The following is an 18,032-nucleotide window of genomic DNA, read 5'->3' on the forward strand; positions in this document are numbered from 1 at the left end:
CCCAATTGATGGACACCTCTTCATTTTCCATTTTTTGCTACCACAAAGAGCATGGCTAAACATATTTTTGTACATGTATTTTTTCCCTATTATCTCTTTCAGGTACAAACCCAGGAATGGTATGGATGGATCAAAGGCCAGGCAGTCTTTTATAGCCTTTTGCATATAATTCCAAATTGCCCTTCAGAATGGTTGAAACAATTCACAACTCCACCAGCAGCATATTAGTGTTCAAATTCTGCCTCATCCTCTCTATCATTTATCATTTTACTTTGCTGCCATATTGGCAAAGTCTGCTAGGTATGAGGTGGTACCTCAATGTTGTTTTAATTTGAATTTCTCTAATCAGGAGGGATTTAGAACACTTTTTCTTATGCTTATTAATTTTTTTTTATTTCTTCATGTGAAAACTGCCCATTCATGTCCCTTGACGATTTATCAATTAGTGAATGGCCTGATTTTTTGGAAATTTGACTTAGTTCCTTATATATTTGGGAAATTAAATCTTTGTCATAGAGTGCTGTTATAAAAATGTTTTCCTAGTTTTGTTGCTTTCCTTCTAATTTTGGTTGAATTATTTGTTTAAAAAAACAACAACTTTTGGACTTCCGGTCAAGATGGCGGCTTAAAAGCAGCAAAAGTTCAGACCTCTGAAAACCCTTCTTTCCCTATCACAAACTGAATGCTCCTAGGGAACTGAAATTCAAACTTAACAACAGGACACAGCTGGGGAACCCTCCTTCTGGACTCAAATCAAAAGGTAAGCCCCCCAAAAGCCAGAATCCTAGAACACTCGGGTCTAAGGGGAAGGCAGAAGGAAGGTTCCAGGACCCCTCCCCTCAACCCAGAGTGCTGAGCCCCCAGCAGGAGTGGGAATCTCAGGGCAGGAAAAGGTGCTGTTCTGAAGGGTGCACCCTGAAAGCAACCTGGGCCAGGCTTGGGGCATCCAACACAGATGACAGGGAAGCAGCCTGACAGAGAAGAGGGGAGCCTGTAGCCCCATGGCTGGGTGCTTCCATCTGGGTCTCACCTGAGGCACATCCAGACCAACCCAGTTGAACATAATCCCATCAGGAGCCCTCAGAGCTCAGGGAGGCCAGGACCCCTCCCCTCCCCTAGAGTGCAAGGCCTCCCTAAAGGATTGGAACCTCAGGGTGGGCAAAGGCACTGGGGTTCCATGCGGACAGTGCTGTGCCAGGCTCAGAGCATGGAATTAAGGCAGTAGAGAAGCAGCTGGAGAGAACTGAGAGCAGTAACACCCAAAACGCCGGCAGGCAGGCAGGGGAGGGCAGACCCTGGACTTCCCTGGGAAGACATCCCAGCTGCAGAGAACAGACAATTTGCCTGGGGCTAAAGCCTCAGATATTCAGAAGCATACACTGAGATCCAGCCCTCCTCACTCAGATTTCTGACTGGAAAGGGGAGGAAAAAACAGAGATGGCAAACAGTGCAGAGGGGCAACAGCCTCCAAACACCAAGAAAAGCAAGAAGAAGGGGGTGATTTTAGACACATTTTATGGAACAAAAATGCAAAATACAGAGGAAATAGAAGAGGAAACACAAACAAATGCTCCAAAGTCTTCCATAAGAAATGGAAATTCTCCACAAGCTCTTGAAGAATTTAAATTTGAAATTATCAAAAAGATGGAAGCCTTCTGGCAGGAAAAATGAGAAACAATGCAAAAGGAACTCCTCAATGTGAGGGACCAAAATATGCACAGCTTGAAGCCTCAAAAAACAGGTCAGACCAAACTGAAAAGGAGAACCAGTCTTTAAAGGTCAGAATCAGGCAACTGGAAGACAATGATCTTGCAAAGGAGCAAGAATTAATAAAGCAAAGTAAAAAAACTAAAGAATTAGAAGATAACATAAAATATCTCACTGACAAGGTGACAGACCTGGAAAACAGAGGAAGGAGAGACAATCTGAGAATCATTGGTCTGGTAGACCAAAAGCCAAAAATAAACAGTAATCTTGATATCATAATACATGATATCATCAAAGAAAACTGTCCAGAGATTCTAGAACAAGGGGACAAAATATTTGTTGAAAGAGTTCACAGAATACCCTCTACACTAAATCCCCAAAAGACAACTCCCAGGAATGTAATTGCCAAATTCCAAAGCTTCCAAGCAAAAGAAAAATCTTACACAAAGCCAGAAAAAGACAATTTAGATAGAAATGAACACCAATCAGGGTCACACAGGACCTAGCAATTTCCACTCTGAATGACCATAAGGCATGGAACACGATATGCAGAAAAGCAAGAGAGCTGGGTCTTCAACCAAGAATCAGCTATCCATCAAAACTGGCTATATACTTCCAGGGGAAAGTATGGGCATTCAACAAAATACAAGATTTCCAAGTGTTTGTAAAGAAAAGACTAGAGCTCTGTGGAAAATTTGACATCCAAACACAAAGAGCAAAAGAAACATGAAAAGGTAAATATGAAGGAAAGGGAAAAGGAGAAAAATGTTATCTTTTTTTTTTATTCAAACTCTCTTCTATAAGGACTACATTTATATCAAATTATATATATATATATATATATATATATATATAAATATTTGGGGAAATGTAATGTGTAACTCTCAAAAATTGTATGCATCATTAGAGTAGTAAGAAGAATCATGAATAGGGAAAGTTTGGGGCATCAAGATGATATGGAGAAAGGGGGGTATAGAAAGAAAAAGGGAGGGAGGGAATCGTTGATGATACTAAGATATACTCCAAGAAATAGAAAAAAAACTAAATAGGATAATCTTTCTCATACAAAGATACACATGGGAAGGGGAGGGGAAGAATTCTCCTATAAGAAGGAGAGGAAGAGAGTTTTAACTTAAACTCTCAGTGAAATCAACTCTGAGAGGGAAGAGCATCTAGATCTTGAATTTTATCTTATCCAACAGGGTAAGGGAGAAGGGAAAACCAAGGTGGGTAGGGGGGGAAGGGAACACAAAAAGGAAGGGAAGGAGAGGGGGGAAGGGGAAGGGAACAAAAAGGGAGGGGCTAGAAAGGGAAACATATCAAGGGAGGGGACTAGGGGACTGATTTAAAGGAAATCATTGACTTAAAAGTTTATAGCTAAAGAAGAAAGGTCAGAATTAGGGGAGGATATCAAAATGCCAGGGAATCCACAAGTGACAGTCATAACTTTGAATGTGAATGAGATGAACTCACCCATAAAACGTAGAAGAATAGCAGAATGGATTAGAATCCAAAACCCTACCATATGTTGTCTTCAAGAAACACACATGAGGTGGGTAGATACCCACAAGGTCAGAATTAAAGGTTGGAGTAAGACCTTTTGGGCCTCAACTGATAGAAAGAAGGCAGGAGTGGTAATCATGATATCTTACATAGCTGTAGGTAAATCCCTTTATCTCTTTTAGTTTACTTACTTCATTAATGGTTCATAAGGCAATTATTCTGGGGGCAGCTGGGTAGCTCAGTGGATGGAGAGCCAGGCCTAGAGATGGGAGGTACTGGGTTCAAATCTGGCCTCAGACAGTTCCCAGCTGTGGGCAAGTCACTTGACCCCTATTGCCTAGCCCTTACCACTCTTCTGCCTTGGAATCAATACTTTGTATTGATTCTATGACAGAAGGTAAGGGTTTTAAAACAAATAAGACAATAATTCTTATAATATTTCCTTCTCCAGGTTGTTGTATGGAATATGATCAGTAGTTCTTATTAAGCCAGACTGTATCTTTGTACTTCAGTCTGTCAGCTTATATGTTTTCTAGCCCTTTAACACTATCTTGTTGACCCTATTTTTCCATCAAAATCAGAACAAATTTTAACTGCTAGTGTCATTTCATGAGACTGTCATTTTCCTGTAGTAGAAGCTGAGAGAAGTCTAAAAATTCATTCAACTAGCCAGAACCAGTCTACTCTGATAGTTTGGTGGGGGTGGGGAGAATGGTGACAGGTGGATTTCAGTGTATTTTGACATCAGAGTATTAGCATGTAAATTATATGCAAACTAATATGCTAATGAGTGGGGGTTCTTTCCTCAAGTGCTTGCCCCCCCCAAATGGACTGCAGAACTCATCCTGATGCAGGAAGACACTTCCCCTTTGCCTCTGATGCATGCATACAAAATCCAAAATGAATTCTAAGCATTTGTTTTGACCTCTTTGGAAGAGCAGGATTCTTGTAAATTTGACTTTATTGCCTACTCACCAGAATGAAGCAGCCATGCATAGCCAGGAACAGAAGCTTGTGTAATGGGCAGGCCCACGCTCACCGCACACAGTAAATAACAGGTAGGGAGACTTCAGAGCCCACCAATTTGGTCCGTGTCCTTCAAACCACCCAGAGGCCACTCCAGAGCTCCCAAGAAAGAGTCAAATTAATTACAGACTAATGATGCCATTTGCATGCATGCTTTTAAAAAATCAATGAATGCTGCCCTAATAACTGGGGATGGGAGAAGTAAGAATTGGAAGGCTCTATTGAGTCTAGAATTCTTGGATTCTATTTTTAAAATAGACCACTACCAGCTTTGGTTTCATTAAAACCAGTCCCTCCAAATCTAACATTGAACTAAATACTGTATAATCATTCAATCTGTTTATCTACCCTACCTACCTACTGACAATCCATTTATCTACCTCCTTACAGTCAGTCTGGTTGTCTATATTTTGATTCCCTTTTATCTGCCTGGTATAAATCTGTAGGATAATAGAAAGCCTATAGAAGGGAATGGAATAAATATGGCAGACACTTGTGCTAGACACTTTATAAATATTATCTTATTTGATCCTCACAAATCAAGTAGATACTATTATTATCCCCTTTTTATAATTTAAGAAAATGAGGCAGAGATTAAATGACTTGTCTAAAGTCATACAACTAGAAAATGTCTTAGAATAAATTTAGTCTCAGGTCTTTTTGACTCTAGGTCCAATGCTCAATCCACTGTTACCTAGATTCCTGTTAACTGAACCAAATGTCTCTGGACTTGAAAGTAAGAGAGAATTAAATTCAAATCCTGCTCTAAACATATACTAGCTATGATGATGGGCAAGTGTTCGACTTGTTTGAGCCTCAGGTTCCTTGACTGTAAAATGTGGATAATAGTACTTCAGTTACAAAGACATCATGAGAGCCAATTAAAATTATTTGTACAAAGTACTTTTCAAATTTTAAAGCATGATATAAATATTTTTTAAATTTTATTCAGATATTTTTATTACAAGACATGATCACTTCTCAAGGAACTTTACAATCTAGTTTCTGTACATGAAAGTTAGAATGTTATACTGATTATTCATTTATTTACTTGAGAAAAAAACCAGTAAGTTCCTACTAAGCACGGAACATGATGATAGGCACTTAGAAATGTACAAAGTTTGAGGAAAATATTGCCTCATTTCTCATGGAGCCTATAGTCTAAAGATGTAATGTAAAATGTCAAACAGTAAATAATTAATGAATGAGATAGGATGCAATAAAGTGAAATCTGTGAGGTAAAATAAGAAGTGCAAAAAGGAATTAGCTACAAAGTTAGTAAGCATTTAAAAAGTACCCACTGAGATCCAAACGACTTGGAGGGATCTACGAGAAAAAAACTCTATCAACATTCAGAGGAAAAACTGTGGGAGCAGAAATACAGAAGAAAAACAACTGCTTGGATACATGGGTCAAGGGGATATGTCCGGTGATGTAGACTCTAAATGAACATCCTAATGCACACATCAAAAATATGGAAATAGGTTCTGATCAAGGACACAAGTAATACCCAGTGAAATTGCACGTCAGCTATGGAAAGGGTAGGTAGAGGGGAGGGAGGGAAATAATGTGATTATTATAACCAAGGAATAATGTTCTAAATTGACTAAATAAATTAATTTAAATTTTAAAAAGTACCTAAAGAATGTAAAGGATCTAAATTATGTCCTATTGAAGATACCAATATAATCCATTGCACCCTGGGCCATCACCAGTCATCCTGACTTTCCTGCTGCCCCTGGACTTGAATGATTCTGGAAAAGAGGGTGAGGCTGATGACTTTGTACAACTGCCTCACTAAAATCCAATTCATACACAAGTCAAGACATTACCCCATGACATCATTGGTCCTCTGAAAATGAAGGACAAACAACAGTTATAAAAGAGCCAGTGAGGGTAGCATTGATGATACAAAGGCAAAAGACAGACTTCTCTTAAAGAATTCAACCTAAAGGGGGAGCAATGAAAAACCATATACAAATAAGATAAATAAAGAATAAATTTTTGATAATCTACTGAGAGAGGACTCTAATGCTGAAGGGAAATCAGGAAATTTAGCTGAGGGATATAAGATAAAGGAAATGATCAAAGCAAGAGAATATCTAGGCATTTTGCCCCAATATATTAATATTTACTTATTTGTAACTTTTAAAATATTCCACAAAGCTGAAGTCATATCTTGATATCTCCAGTGTTCATCATATGAATCTTCAACTACAGCAAGTGGATAGTGAGGCTTCAGGTAAAACCAGGGCATGAGTAATGATCCTTAGTAAGTGCCATTCTTATGAGCAGCAATGAGATGGTCATTTTTCAGGGTTGCAATGTTTTTAAGACTGAAAATACCTCATATGGGCAATTTTAATCCAAAGTCTTTGGGTGGAGTTTATGGGGAAAAGCCCACAACTTTACATCATGGCATTGTAAGGCTAGAAATTACTCTAGGCATGAGTTAGTCCAAACTTCTTATTTTATAGATGATGAAACTGAGCAGTTAAGTGCTAACTCAAAATGATACAGTTATAATAGCTAGTGACAGAACAGGATTAGTCCCCAGGATTCATATTTCCACTTGTTTTGCTTATAATATAGATATAACCCTGTCCCAAAGTCCATTTATGATATTCTTTTCTTCTACATAAGGGGCAGGATAGATTAGTTGAGAGAGAGCTTTAATTCCTGGCAGTCCTTGCCCACTTTTGGGACTAGTCAGACTTCAAGTTTTCTTCCTGATTGAATTTGCTTCTTCCTTCAAGAGAGAAGATGGAAGAGACTAACTCCACTTCATTTACTGAAAGAAAAAACAAAAACTAAGGATGAGAGGATTGGTCAATCTTCATCATGCCCATATTTCTGGCTTGCAACTCTAGAGACCTTGAGGATTTTCAACCTGAAGCAAATCAAAGATGATCTCTCTTATTTGAACTGAGTTACTTTGCCTGGGAGCTCTTTCACTCTGTATTGCTGAGCATATATTCTATTACCCTATGTCTGTCTTCTTTGATTACTATTTTTGTTATGATTTGGATTAATGAATTTCTTTGCTGTTCTTTATATTCATTCATTGAATATAGAAATTGGGGTGTCCCTTCCACCTAGAAATGAAGACGCAATGAGATGTTAGAAGGAACCCAATCATATTTCCTACATTAACATATTTAAGGGAGCAGATAACGCCTGTCTCTCTAAAGTGAGGAGAGTGGTGGCCTCCAATCATAACTTTCTGCTTCTCCTCCAGGCAGGAATGAAAGTATCCTTTGGAGAAGACCATGGGAAGAGAAGAGATTAAAGATATCTCTTCTACCTACCCTTCAAGCCATATGATGACAGTCCAGTCTCATACTTTCTATAGATACACAAGGTAGAGGGAAGCTTACTCTCCGTTAAATGTTAGGTTGACTAGTCTGACAGCAGGTAGCACAGTAGTATAGGACAAAATCATTTTCAGTGCAGTTGATTTCTTTTCTTCTATTCTTCTCTGTATGAAATGCTAAGCAGTTCCCCTAATCACAAGTAGATATCTGTTAGAAGACTATCTAGAAAAAATCCACTTTGGTCAGACTTTTTAGTGCTTACCCCAAATCTTTGTATTTTTTAAATTGTCATTACCACTGGCTTCTAGAGGTGCTCCTTTAAAGGTTAAATGGTTCCTGGTCATTCATTCGCACAACATACATTTTTAAGCTCCTATTGAATATAAAGCACTGCCCCTAGATGAATATAAGTTTATTTCTCTTTTTTTTCCTGTTAGTAAATACCAGAGACTATATTAAATGAGGCTGTATTATGTCCCAAGCTCTCCATCAAAGTCCTTCTCTTCTGCTTCTTCATAACATAGTGGTGATGCTGAATAGAAACACTGGTTAGTAGATAAGGCTTTGATTACTGACTTAGTGGTGAATGTTTTATCTGTCAACAGAAGCCAGTAGACTTAAATGCAGGGAGATTCATTACCGGAGTGATTGCAATGTTAAAAAAAAAAAAGTTTGACCAGGGCAATTATCAAAGACCATCAGCTAAATCTTAAGGGGGGTGTAATCTGTAAAAGCTGAAGGGATACCAACACCAATGAAAATTACCAAGGAACACTATTGAGATGTATTAACATTTTGAAGAAAAGTTCAGCATAAGGAAGGTTTTAATTCAACTGTGTTCTGCCCTGGTCAGAACACACTTAGAATGTTATGTCAGTTTCTCAGCATGCCAGTTTAGAAGGGAAGTTGTCAATGGAGTAGATTTATAGGATGATCAGGATAGTTAGGACATGAAATAGAATTTTCTGTTGAAGGAATGTAGAGTCTGGAGAAGGGAAGACTTAGGGAAGGCAAAAATAACTGTCTTCCAGTTTCAGAAGGGATATCATGTAGAAGAGGGTACAAAATTGTTCTGTTGGCTCTTGAGAACAGAATTAGGTACAGATTAGGTCTTGGGTCTACAAAGAGCAGAACATTCTAACAATAGAATTATCCAAATATGAAATATCCTATCTCGGGAGGGGCACTGGATCAATGCTTGTTAGAGATATAAGATTGAATTTGGGCAAAATGACCTCTAAATATCCTGTCAGGTCTTAAGTTCTATGATTCCCTCATTTCCTTGGCATTTACTGTTTACTGAGTCTTAAAGAAGACCAGGAGAAAGATTCTTCATGCTCACTAGAAACAGAAGAAAAGAGACATTCCTGGGTTTGACATTTGTTTTGTCCTCCTCCCACTTCCCAGCAAAGATGGAAGAAGAACAAGAAATGAACAAAGAATATTCTATTTCCTGAAACACAGGTGTGGAGTGGAGTTCTGTCAGGGGTATCATTGGCAGGACGTCCTAACCGCTGCTGCCACAGTGCACCACACCTTGGCTCATACACCCACTATCAGGGAGACCAGCTGCAAAAAGGAACAGTTAAATTTCTCCTGAGCAAGTCCAGGCACCTTCTTTTCTCTACCAATTAACTATCCACAATTTAGAAGGCTCAGCTGCCTGAGCCTAGAATTCAGGAGACACAAATACTCATTGTGCTGCAGATAACGTCTCTGGCAGCTTCAAGGATTTCAAATTAAAAGTGTAGGGGGGCTCAGAGGGAGGGAGGAAAAGAGTTAGAATATATCTCCAAAAACTGGAGGCTTTGTCTCTTGCAACTGATTTTTTCACACCCTATTCCTTTTTTCTTCCCAAGTTCAGGTCGTATATGTCCTTGGCCTCTGACTTACAATAGAATGCCCTGCTGAGGCAAGCTTTCTTCCTACTTTGAGCTCATCTTGATTTTGGCAGAGAAACAATCAGAACTCTGAGGAGATGCTCTCACACTCTGACATGTCAGTCCATCAGCTGTCACTCTATCTGACCTGAGTTGCAAATGGTCCACAGATCTTACAAGAAGGGTGACTGCGCAAATTACTTCAGAGTGAGAGAAGAGATGACTGCACTGTCATTAAAGTCTTGTTTCATCCAGGTCTCTCTTAGCTTTGAAGAGAATGAGCAGAAGTTTTTTGGAACATACTTAAAAATGAAGTCTTCCCTGATAGCATTCTTCCACAAAACAGTCACACTCAAAGTGGAGGGATTTATTGGTGAGATACATAAAAAGCTGGACTCAGAGCCAGGAAGACCTGGATCTTCAGGAAACTGAGGCTCAGGGAGATTAAGTGATTTGCCTGTAATCACCATGGTCTGTAAATGTAAGATGTGAGATATGAATTGATGTCCTTCTGTCCTCAATTTCCTCATCTGTAACATGGAGAGAATGTCTATAGCATCTATCACAAAGAGTTGTTGCAAGAATCAATTGTGATAATGTATGCAAGATGATCTGCAAAATTTAAGGCACAAAATAAAATACCAGTTATTATTACTTAATATAGATTAATCCTAAGCAATTCTCAGGAATAAACTTCACAGGGGCAACTAGGTGACTCAGTGGATTGAGAGCCAGGGCCAGAGAGAGGAGATTCTGTTTTCAAATCTAGCCCCGAACACTTCCTAGATGTTGGACCCTGGTCAAGTTGCACGGCCACCCTTGCCTAGCCCTTTTTGCCTTTGAACCCATACTCAGTATTGATTCTAAGTGCTTTATCATCTATACTGTTTAGAACATGGACAAAAATGAATGAGGAGAAAAGAGTGATGAGGGAGAGGCAAGCTTCACCAACATCATAGAGTTCCACTGCACAATGATGAATCTTTGGAGGAGACACACATGTGCATGCATGTTTGTATGTGTGTGTGTGTGTGTGTGTGTGTGTGTGTATAGTTCTAGCATTAGAAATGGCAGTGCTAGTGTTCTAGTATTCTTGTCCTAACAATGGGGTAGGAAAAGGTTGTGGAAGGTCCTGGCCCAAGGGAGCAATTTGCTTTATGGTAATGGGGTGGAAGTAGATGAAACTACCTAGCCAGTACTCATGGATTGAAATGGACAGTTATTCAAAAGAGGATTCAAAAAAGGATCAAAGATTTGGTATTTTTTCTCCTAATACCCATTTCCCATCATGGAGCTCCTAGGAAGGGTGAAAACATGATAGTTCATTTAGAGCATAACTGGTGGTCAGGTGGTCAGGTGGTGGTCAGGGTGATTCTTGTTAATGACCTTAGCCATGGGACAGACTGCACATGAGTCGGTAATAGCCTCTGAGCTACCTTATTACAGGTGACTTTGCCCTAAGAGGAGTGACTGTGAAGGAAGTTCAATCATCTTCAGTGTAGCCCTGAAGTTCCTGGTGCTGCTCCTGCTTCATCATTATCTTTTTACATAGGGACATCTATTGTGATCTAGAAAAAATTGACCAGATCCTCCACACATACCAGATCATTTCAACCCAGGATTCAGTCCTTTCTAAGGAGAGAAAAAATACCTTCTATTCTTGGTCTTTATTCTCTCATATTCAATTACTTATTCAGGGTAGTAATATATTACTTATTGTTTTTTAGCTTAGTTTTTCTGTTTTTCCTCTTTTGTTGTCTATTCCAGGACTCGTGTTTCCAGGATTAAGGTTATCTAATAAATGTTCTAAAGCTCACAGTGGACATTCCTTTGGAAGACCTTTAAAATCTTGCTGCCAAGGGATGGGGAGAGGGTAAGAGGAATATCTTCCAGAATTCTCCATTATTTGGTTTAGGGTGGTTGTTTTCCTTAATATGTTGAAACTCTCCTAAAGATTTAATTGACCAAGGGATCATGGCTTGGTCCATTTAAATAATTTCTTGGTTGCCATACTATAAAAGAGGGTTTTAGACATGAGAAAGTTCTTGCTCTTCCATAAGAAATATTACAATGTACCTTTATGAAAGATGTAGCCAGAAAGGTTGCACTGAGCTAAACCAAGACCCTGTCCATATTGAGTATCTTTTCCATGTTTGGGTTACATCTTCTCTGCTATGACTAAGTAAACTCCCTTTTTATAACAAGTGAGCCAGTTGAGTGATACAGTGGATAGAATGTCAGGCCTGGAGTCAAATCTTGAGCTTAAATCTGACCTCTGTGATCCTGGAAGAGTGACTTCCCCTGCATTTCTCAATTGTTATATGAGAAGATGACATTCATAACTCCTAAGAATTCTAACTTTATTGGGGGCAATTAGAAGAAGTATACATAGCCAGAGGGTGGGGGGTATAACTAGACTATGATAGCATGATATCAAAAAAGCACCCCAAAAAAGGGTGAAAAAGAGGATTACACAGAGAGAAGAGGGAAGTGAAAATAGAATGGGGTAAATTATTATACCTGAAGAGGTGCAAAAAGCTATTTAAGTTGAGGAGAGTACATGGGTGATGATGGGCAATGCTTAAACCTTACTATCATCAGAATTGGCTCAGAGAGGTAATATCTTCAATTAGGTATAGAAATCTAGCTTATCCTATAGAAAAGTAGGAAGGAAATAAGAAAAGGGGACTAACAGAAGAAAAGGTAATACTGGGGAGACAGTGGTTAAAACTAAATGCTTGTAAGGAGCAACAGAATAAAAGGAGAGAGAAGGAACAAGAAAAACAGCAGAAAATAGGACAGAGGGTAAATACATATTTGGTAGGAGATGTAAAATAAATAATTTTGATTATATTAAATTAGAAATTATTTGTACAAACAAAACCGATGAAACCAGGCTTAGAAGGGAAACAACAAATGGGGAAAATATTTTACAGTTTCTCCAAAAAAGGCCTTCTTTCTCATACTGAGAGAAAACTAAATCAAATTTATAAGAATATAGGTCATTTCCAATTGACAAATGGTCAGAGAATATGAACAGGCAATATTCAAATGAAATCAAAGCTATCTATACTCTTATAAAAAAGGTTATTGATTATAGAACTGCAAATTAATGCAACTGAACCATATCAGACTGACAAATGTGACAGTGAAGAGAAATGATCATTTTTGAGGGGATTGAGCAAAATTGGGATGTTAATGTTAGCACATTTAACAGAAACAAAGTTTTGAGACAGACAGAAGGGAAAAGATGATGGGTTCTGTCTTAGACCTACTGAATTTGATATACCTATAGAAAATCCAGGGGGAGGTGCCCAACAGGCTTTGAAGTAGTGCAATTGAAGTTCAAGAAACACTTTAGGCTAGATTCATAAATTTATATGCCAGTCAATTGTATAGGGATAGATGATAATTGAGCACATGGGAGTGGATGAAATTACAAGAATATAATGAAGAGAGAAAAATGAGAAGTGTGGACAGCATTGGGAAAACCAATGTTTAACAATGGAAAATGAATGAAAATACCTTCCCAAAAGACTATGAGGATTGGTCAGACAGAAGGAGAACCATGAAGGGCACAAAAGCCCATGTTGTCAAAAACAACATTGACATCAAGTAAGAAGACTGAGAAAAGATAAGTGGATTTAGCAGTTAAAAATATTGAAGAGAGTAGTAGCAACTGAATACTTGGGACAGGATTCTGATTACAAGAGACTGAGATGTGAGGGATGGTGAACAATTTAAAATAATGAGTATGGACAACTTTTTCTAAAAGGCCAATTGTAAAATGGAGAGAAAATATAAAATAATATCTTGAGAAATGCAGTCAAGTGATTTTTTTAAGGAGAAGCCCTGGATGTATTCATAACAGTAAAGATGGAGATAGTGGGTAAGGGATAGATTAAAGCAAGAGGGAGAGGAAGAATCTACTCTAGGAGATTGAAGTGGTGGAAAGAATTGAACAAATAGAAAAGCCAACTTTGGCATCAAGAAGAGCTGGCACTTCCTCAAAGATTAAAGCATAAAACAAGAGAATGAGGAGTGATGAGTTTTGATTTGTAGCTTTGGAGAGACAATGGAAGTCATGGTATATTCCTTCTTTTCTCTTCAATTAAAAAAAAAAAGAAGGATCCTTTGCTGTAAAGGCATATGAATGGAGTAGTAGAGTAGTCCTGAAACAAGAAGATAAAGTTTGAAAAACCCATTATGGAAAATTACTCATTAGTTTAGTTTAGTGGTAGTCTCTCGGTGACTGAGAATGACTATTGTCTTTGTGCAGTTTCATCTACGGTGCACAAAGATACTTGTGCGTGAAAGAGATTTAAAGTCAGTCTAAAAGGGTTACTGTGCAGTAGGGAGGGCCCAGAGGGCATTGAATAATAAAAATTGGCAGTGAAACCAAGCAACATTTAGAAGTTCTAATATATATAAACAGGAGTTTAGATTTTATTCTAGAGACAATAGAAAGTCACTGGATAAAGATGTCTGCAAATTTAGTTCCCAAAAGGAATATTGCTATCTTCTTTTTCAGTGTACCTTCAGAATTGTGGGGCTTTGTCTTCTCCATTACAATGTGATCAAAGAAGAGTCCTTCTAGTTGCAAGTTGTAGCATGTCACCAAAGAGGATTTTCATTTAATATATGTCATAAAAAACATTAATAAGGATGTGTCTGACCAGTCCTGCTGGTGGAAATAAGGAATGAAACAACCATTTATTAAGCAACTACTATGAACCAAGTATAGTGCTATAAACTTGGCTAATTTTTCCTCATTTGATAATCACAAGCCTGGAAAGTAGTGCTATCATTATTTCCACTTAAGGATGATGAAACTGAGGCACAAAAATTTTAGGGTATTTGTCCAAGGTCACATAGTATCTGGGGCTAAATTTGAACTCAGGTCTTCCTGACTCCAGACATAACACTCTACCTACAATGTCACCTACCTGGTTAACTATCCTGCCCTGCATGGGGACAAACAAGAAATATATTGTACATGATAATTTAGCACAGGTGGAGGGAAACCCACTGTGATGACATCAAAATTTATTAAGCTAATGATAAAATCCTATGTAAATAATAATAATAATAATAATAATAGCTAGCATTTATTCAGTACCTATTATGTGCCTTGCACTGTGTTAAATACTTTTAAAATATCAAAAATCAATAAAATATTAAATAGTAAATTATTATTCTATACCCTAATGCAGCAGCTTATGTTGTGTGCACTTTGAGAGGGAGGGGAGAACAACCGACCTTGTATATTTTCCCTAAAGTCAGAAATTGTTCTGAATGGAAGGGAGAAAGGACAAGATGTAGTTTGCAATGGTGAGGAGTATATACAGAGCAGTGTACTTTGCCCCTCTTCTGGGAAACTAGAGAGTCTTGCCATCTTGTATGTCAGAAAGTTCTATTACTCTAGCCTGACTCATTCTAATCATGGGTATTATATACCTTGATTAATGAAACAAAGCACAATTGTCAGGGTAGTACCAATCTAATATATGTGCCACATATTATTTCAAGAGAAACATAGTCTAATCATATAATAACTCTGACACTGAGAAAATGAATAGTTCACATGAGGAGAGTTTTTTTTTTCTATTCAATTCCTTAGTATCTTTCCTTTGTGGCTTTGTTGAATCAGTGATGTTTAGATGAAACTAATGCCTGCTCTCCTAATTTAGTACACTTGGGCTTAGATATTAAGAGGCCAATTTGTTGAATTATTTTCTCAAAACAGAAACCATCCTTTCTGTGGTAATTAAGGTCATTTTTCAAATTAGAGTGTTTAATTAAATTCATTTCAATAAGTGGTAATTAAATAGCTTCTTTGTGGCAAAACAAAATAGTCCCTGACCTCAAGGAACTTGCATTCTATTAAGGAGAAATATCATGTATACAGATCAATAATTACAAAATGCTATGACTTCTTGGGCCCACAGGTGAGAGTTGGGTAAAAAGTGGTCACCAAAGATAGATGAATAGCCCTAAAAAGGCTCAGCAAGCCCTTATGCCAAAGGTACTACTCATCACAGAGCATCTCATATACCCCAAGATATATAAGTTTATAAGGCTCCAATCTTTCTCTCTCTCATTTCTTTTTCAGAATACAAGTCAGTACAGTTTAAATAATTGTTTCTAACATTTAGTAATCCATGTCCATCTCTCCCAGTCCCCTGCCCAAGACAGCAAGTAATATAATATAGGTTGTATATGTATTATTATACCACATGTATTTCCATATTCATCATGCTATGTAAGAAGACACATATCACTTACACTAGAGAAAAAAATTTATGGCAGAAATAAAGCCTCTTCTTTCTCAACTCTAAACCAAAAATGCCCAGTCCAGTCCCTTCTAAATCTTAACACAAGAGTTTTTTAATCTAAGGCACATGAATTTGAATTTTAAATATTTTGATTATCTCAATATAATTTTTGTAATCCTAGATATTTTATTTTATATATTTAAAAACATTATTCTAAGAAGGGGTCCATAGGATTCAGAAGACGGAAACAACAAAAACAAAAAGTTTAAGTATTCTTATTTTGGTGGAATTAAGATCTAAAGTTGAAAAAGACTCCAAACTACCCATCTTCTGTACTAAGCAAGTCCTGTGGGAATGAACTACTCAAGGAAGTGATGAATTTGCCTGTCTTTAAAGGTAGAGAAAATCTTTACTGTAGCTATTGGTTTGCTAAATATGAAAGGATGCTTCTTGACCTATAGAAGATCTCTTAAGTTCCCTACCGGTTTATTGATTCTGTGCAAAATTTTTAGGTGGTATGAGAATTGGAAATCTGATTTTCTGGAAAATTATCCAGTCTGCTACCAAAATTCTCCTATCATACTTTCTGTTTAACAATTTCCATTTGGGGGGGGATCTGATTTTCTTGGCTAAGTAGAACTTCTAGCAAGAAAATCCTTTCTATCAATGTGGACCAGTACTTGCTACACAAGACATGGTCTTTGAAAATTGCCAGGATATACTGAGGAGGTGTGAGTAGTCAATAGCAGTAAGACTTGAAACCAAATGTTCTTAAATTGTTTTTTTTTTCTAATCCAGGTTCCTTTCCAAGTAAACAATAGTAAGTTCAATTATTAGACTGAAAGTGCAAGGTTGAAAATTGATTTGATTCTAATTATTTATTTAGAATAAATAGGCCTTTGGTTGAATGCTTGGAATCAGATGTAAAACTATGTTATGGGTCACAGTTTCAGCCAACTTTAAAATTTTTAGAAGTTATATTGTTTTGATATTATTGGCTTCCTTTATAAAACTCTTTATATTTTATTTTTATGCCCTTAAAAATATTGTCCTATGCATGGGTCCATAGGATTCACCAGACTTCCAAAATACCAGAGGGATCTGTCACACACACACTCACACACATGAACCCCCAGTCTAATCTAGTAGAAAATCTGTAGAGAGGAGTTGGAACAATCAACTAAACTGGAGATGTAAGCATATATATGTTTCCTAGTATCTTAGCTCAAAAAGTAGAAGGGACCTTTGATGTCGTTTAGTCTAACCCACTCATTTTCCAAGAGAAGAACCTAAGTCCTAAAGATTTTCCCAAGCTCATATAGATCAATATAAAAGTCAAGCTCTGAACCCACATCCTTTGACTCATATCAAACATATTTCTTCTATACCCTCTAATTTATCATCCTATGCCTGGAGAGAAACAAGAACTGATTATAGTCAATCAGAAGTGACTTCTTTGGCCTATAGTTAAAAAATGGGGAATTTGCTTCAATGATTCTATTTCTCTCAGGGAATTTTGTTTCCAATGTGATTACCAACAAAGCTACAAAAAAAAAAAAACACACACAAAGAAATTGAATAGGAAAAAAAAAACTCTCTTTAAGTGAAAATATTCATTTTTCTCAGTGTTAAAATTATTATATAATTAGACTGTTTCTCTTGAAATGACACTTGGCACATATATTAGATTAATACTTCCCTGATAATTGGGCTTTGTTTCATTAATCAAGGTATCTAATACCCATGATTAGGATGAGCCTCTTCAAGTGAGTTGAAAACTTTAATAAAACTTTAATTTGGTCTGCAACTTAAAAAAAGAAAAGAAACTTCATATCAGAGGTATAAGACTTGAGAAAAAGACAAAAGTAATTTCTTTTTTAAAAATGTAAGAATAGGGACTTCTGATCAAGATGGCAGCTTAGAGAAAGCTAAAGTTCAGATCTCCAGAAACCCTTTCCTACCGAACTCAAACTATATGCTCCTAAGGCACTGAAATTCAAAACGAACAACAGCATAGACCCCGGGAATCCTCCTCTTGGACCTGGACCTGGATCAAAAGGTACAGCCCCCCCAAAAGCCAGAACCCGAGATCACTCCGACCTAAGGGGTAGGCAGAAGGAAGGTCCCAGGACCCATCCCCCCAACCCAGAGTGCTGAGTATGAGGCAGCAGAGGGAACCTCAGAGCCTCAGGGCTGGCTATCATGAAGGCCACTTCCTGAAAACAACCTGACCCAGTCGAGAGGGCACCCAGACAGCAGGGAAACAGAGAGAGATGGGGGAGCCTGTAGCCCCCTGATGGGATCCTTCCATCTGAGTCTCATCAAAG

This window comes from Monodelphis domestica, chromosome 3, assembly GCF_027887165.1.
Source record: "Monodelphis domestica isolate mMonDom1 chromosome 3, mMonDom1.pri, whole genome shotgun sequence".
Taxonomy (NCBI): domain Eukaryota; kingdom Metazoa; phylum Chordata; class Mammalia; order Didelphimorphia; family Didelphidae; genus Monodelphis; species Monodelphis domestica.